The sequence below is a fragment of the Prionailurus viverrinus genome, chromosome D4 (genome assembly GCF_022837055.1).
Source record: "Prionailurus viverrinus isolate Anna chromosome D4, UM_Priviv_1.0, whole genome shotgun sequence".
Classification (NCBI taxonomy): domain Eukaryota; kingdom Metazoa; phylum Chordata; class Mammalia; order Carnivora; family Felidae; genus Prionailurus; species Prionailurus viverrinus.
The window spans coordinates 85,980,338-85,985,595 of NC_062573.1; the positions used below are offsets into that span (position 1 = coordinate 85,980,338).

The window sequence follows — 5,258 nt, forward strand, 5'->3', positions numbered from 1 at the left end:
GCCTTACAGCAGAATGCCAGTGTTAAACAGGCTTGGAAAGCGCACCTAACTCCTGATAGATGCATATAGGGTTCTAGAGCTATTAACAGGAACCCAGGCTGAGACGTGCTAACTACTAATAAGGAGGAGATATTTAATTGGGTGATGTTATCAGTACTTACGCAGGATATAAACCAACTCTGGGAGGTAGAGATATGATAGTTGTTGGATCTGTAAAGTGGAGGTAGCAAAGAAAACATAGGGAGAAGGGACACAACTAGTGGTCCATGCTAATTGATTGTTGTGCAGGGAGGCCCAAGTTAGGTTAGTATGCTGATTTACATAAACTTCACCATGGCTAATGGTACGAATGAAGAAGGGAAGACCTAGCTTCCAAAAGTTAACAAGCCAACGTCCTTTTAATTTTCCTTTATGTGCAGAAATTGTAGGTCCAGACAAACCTCCATCTTTCCAAAAAATACTCTCCCTACTAAACTGGTTAAAGGATATGGTCTTTTTTGAATATTTTGTTTCAAGATGTCCTCTAGGACCCCTGTCAATAATAGTCCAATTACCCCAGTGAAGGTTATGCTCAGTCTCTCCATAACAGGTTGTCTAAGGAATATTATTCCAGGGGTTGTCTGAATATTTGAGACTAGAGCAAGCTATAACAGGAATGCATATCGAAGCTTATGGCTGAGAAAAAAAGTAAAATTGGCCTTGTAGAGGGTTTGGGCTATATATGCAAAAGCCTGTTGATTTTTAAGACAAGCAGATAAATTGCTGAACTTAGTAACACACATAGGAGACGCTGAAGTAAGCCATCACTGCAGTCTTGGCATATAAAGCTAATGTTTTTGTTCCGTTTGGAAGGGCGGGTTAAGACTGGCTCCTTCCATGAACTCTGTCATTAATGCTAATAGGAATATCTCAGGCTAGGAGTGTTAAGGTATCAAATATAGATGGCTTAAGGAGATGAGCCCAATATGAATATTGAGCTTGGCCTGGACAAATGAGGGCAAGGAGAAGAATCAGGGTTACACAAATCGAATTTTTGTTAATGACAGAAATCATGACCATCAGATGTGAATCAGGGGTGTATATATAACATCACTGTGTTATAAGAGGATGCCGGCCTGGTTAGACAGGCATTTAAGGCTTCCCCATGTTATATGAGGGGCAAAGACTTGCATTTGTGGACTGGCTTCAGGATGAGGAGTCCGTGAAGAGGCTTCCTCCATCTTGAAAAAGAGGGGCGGTGGCCGCTCACTCAGTCATTCTCCGGAAGTCTTGATTCATTGGAAGATATCCTACAGGTCTCCACCATACCATGGTAAGGCTTCACCTTACCCCGAGAGGGGATCCACAGAGGTCCGGAATCTGAAAGAACACAAGCATATCCTCGACCCCAGGTGAGAAGTTTAGTGAGCCCAGTTCGTGTGGGCCCCTTTCAAGGGTTTTGCACAGCACCATAGGGTGAGAGGGTTTATATTATTTTGAAGAATGTCACTCAGCTAGTTAGTCCTTGAGGATTAAGATTTAAAAAGCTAAGAGTAATCATAGTATGATTAAGAAGGAGCTGAGGTTGTAATGCAGACAACCAGGGGTATCTCCCCCTTTTTGTTTTTTTAACATGTTTTTGACAGTAATATATGCTTATTTTACAACTGTTTCACCTGTGGATTATAAGGAATGGGGAATTCCAACCAAGGCTTAAGTAAAACAAAAGGGTGTGTGGTCCTGTTGTTTTACCCTTTTTGTTAAAATTATTTATTTACTTATTTATTACCATTAACAAAAATATATCTTTCTGTGGTTGTCGTAGGATGCACTAATTTTATTTTGGCTCAGCAGTAACTTATATATTGATCATCCATCGGCAATTGGGGGAGGGGGCTAAATGACCAAAGTCAGGGTCTATTCCCCTGCCTTTTTTAGCAATGCCCATATAAATATGTTTCAGCCATGTGGATACCCACTTGTGGCATACAATGGGCTATGTTTAGTAAAATGGCTTCCATGTATCTTAGTAAAAGCCCTTCATATATTATCCATTCCTCTGCTAAACAGGAACAACACAAATGTGGAGGATTTGGAGGCTGGCACCAAGAGTATTGCCATCATTTTCCCAGACTTTGGATCAAAGGAGGGGGAATCTTAATCGTAACCCTGTGTGTTTTTAAAATGTATTTATTTTAACCTTAGTCTGTTCTGAGCACATGTAAAATTTCTTTTTAAAGATTTTTCTTCACGAAACTTCTACAACTTTTTTTGCATTTAGATTTTGTCCCAAGGCATTTCTTTTCAAATAACCAGTCTTATTTAGGACAAAATTACTTTCTTTTACCTTCAACAAAATTATATTTCCATTTCTTATGTCTTTTTTTCATATCTACTTTTCTACATACGGAGTTGCTTTTCTTATTTTTGTCAGTTTTAACTACATTTAGTAGATAAATTTTAATTCTTAGAAACTTCAATCTCCAGTGAAAACTAAGTAGTAACCAACTGTGAATTGTCTGTTATATGAGAAAATTCTTTAGGTGGTAGACTTATGAATCCATTAAGCATAAAGCATGTTTTTTTAATGGATTTATCTTTTTTTTTTTTTTTTTTTAGCATTTATTCATTTTTGAAAGGCAGAGAGAGACAGAGCGTGAGTGGGGGAGGGGCAGACAGAGAGGGAGACACAGAATCTGAAGCAGGCTCCAGGCTCTGAGCTGTCAGCACAGAGTCCAACATGGGGCTCGAACTCACGAACTCTGAGATCATGACCTGTGAGATCATGACCTGGGCCGAAGTTGGCCGCCCAACCGACTGAGCTACCCGGCGCCCCTTTAATGGATTTAAATATTCTTAGTTTTTTTGACTTAAGTCAGAAGCATAAACCTATGTTAAGTACAAAATGCTTCAACATTCCATTTGATTTAGAAGAGGCCTAAATGTCTGAAGAACTTAATTTATCATTTAAGCAAAACGTTCAAGTCTTAGGTTACCAAAGACCCTGAAAGCTATCTTAACAATTACCCATGAAAACTATAAGGCAAAAAAAGTTAACCATTAAGTCATCCTTTATGTTAACAAATTGGAACAGAGATAACATGAGCTTATTTGACCTTTAATAGACCTTAATAGAATAAGGATCTATAATTTAAAAGATATGCCTATCTTAACATCTCATCTGTGTCCCCTTAAAAGTTTACCATTGTTAATTTTCTTCCTGTGGAACCAGCGAGGAAATCTGAAGTTTAAGGGGGTGTTTTTTCCTTTTTGACAGTGTGGGGAGGAGGAGCTGATGCTACATGAGACACTGAAGAGCCAGATTTGAAGGCTGCACCCAAGGTAATGCAGAAACAGGAGGAGTGGGAAGGGAAGGCAGAAAAAGTAAGGTGCCTCCAAGAGGCCTGAAGGCAGACAAAGGCACAGAAGGCAGAGAAAAGAGTTCACGTGGTCCTAAAGCCTGTCATATCAGATAGGTGAGCAGATATCAATTTTTGTTTTGTTTTGTATTATTTGTTTTGTTTTCCACTAGTGGAATTAGGCAGTCTATGTCAGGCCAGAGAAGACAGGGAAGTTCCCCGAAACAAAAGGAGTTTTGGCAGCTGCTTGGGAATATTCCTTAAAATCTCTATCCAGAGATAGACTAGCCAGAGACAATTAGCTCTAGTCATCATACTCATTAATCCAGGAAATGAATGAGGGAGAAGCCCTCACATGTAGTTAAAAGTAACTAGTGTGTATAGGGAGAAACAGTAAGAGATAGAGTTAGAGTCTCCTATATTAGGGATAACCTGTGTAAAATACACTGCACTATTGTAGTGGACTGTTTTACTGACAATGATAGGAAGCTGGGCTTGCTGCCTTGGATGGGAATATTGCCCTGTGCCAGACAGTTGTTAAAAAGACCCCAGAACAACAGCAGCAAAGTTCTGCATAGCACGAGTCATGCAAGCACATGAAACTCTGGGGCACAGATAGCATACTGGGCTAGGGTCAGAATGATGTCCATAAGAGAGCCCCAGTCCCAGACACACATGGAATAAGCACCACAAATATTTTCTAAAATGCCAATTGTAAAAGGGCTGTGATGAACATACAGCTGAACTGATTTTTGCAATTCTTTTACTATTGGAAAGAGCAGGCCTTCATGGATGTAGTGCCTATTTTTCCTGATAATGGGAAACAGCTGGAATTTACTGGCCTCATGGGCTTTTTAAATGTACTTTTTCATTGGGCTAAGGACTTTATCAGAGCCGGCTGGTGAGGTTTTTAGAGGCTCGATATCGCCCCACCCTTTTGGGGGAGGAGGTGTATCTTTTGGCTGCACAGGCACCAGAGGCACAGCCTGATTATAGGGGGACGGAGGTTTTTCCTCCCTTTTAGATAACTCTGTGTCTTCATATACATTGTCCAATCTCAAGGGGAGAAAAGCAATATGGATGATGGACCAGGTGAGGATTACCTCAGGGGGGACATTAGCCTTTTCAGAATGCCAGGCCTTCAATGTTTTCTTTATTTGTTCCCATACTTCAAGATCTTAAGTTCCTTGTTCTGGGGACCAAGGGCAATTTTGTTGGACAGTCAGCAGTAATCTAAGGAGAGCCTTATAATTTAGAGTAGTCCATGCTGTGTCTCCTAGGGACTGATGAATTCGAATACAGCACTTTTGTTTAGGGGCTAGGGAGCCTCCCATGGTAGAGCTCTCAAAACATCCTGTGGCAGCAAATCCTAATATAGTTCCGCTTTATCCCTTACCTTGTCAGATAGAGACTGTATCCGGTGCGATTGTTTTCTTGGAGCCCCTTAATCGTTCTGCAGCATCATGCAGTCCTCGTGTCGCACCACCTCTTGGCCATGTTGGCTCCTTGCCCACGTTGGTCCATAGTACCCCTTTCCTTCTTTCACCTCAGGGTCACCATCTGTTGTAGACTCTAAGTCTAAAGTTCTCTCTTGGCCAGCAAGAGAGCAGATGCAGGATTAAAAGTGAGAGATGGCTAATGTCTGGGAAAAGACAAGAGCCCCAAATAAGGGTCCTTACCCCGTATTTATTAAGATCAGAAGGCTTACAAACGTGGTAGGCGTGCACAAAGAGACAATGAATCGGTGAACATGAACTCATGGGCATGAGGGAAAGGGGGTTTTGAAGATATACGGTGTTTGGGGTTTGGGTCAATATGAAACATGGGGCACCTGGGTGGCTCAGTCGGTTAAGTGTCCAACTTCAGCTCAGGTCATGATCTCACGGTCCGTGAGTTCAAGCCCCGCGTCGGGCTCTGTGC

General features: G+C 41.3%; 1 long non-coding RNA gene across 1 annotated transcript; it reads right to left on the bottom strand.

The window, feature by feature from the left end:
* Positions 1 to 659: 659 nt before the first annotated feature.
* Positions 660 to 4,939, bottom strand: LOC125150969 (uncharacterized). The gene is made up of 2 exons (XR_007146558.1): positions 4,735 to 4,939; positions 660 to 1,359 (listed from the first exon to the last, which is right to left on the bottom strand). It is a non-coding gene; the product is annotated as an uncharacterized LOC125150969 (long non-coding RNA).
* Between the last annotated feature and the right edge of the window lie 319 nt (positions 4,940 to 5,258).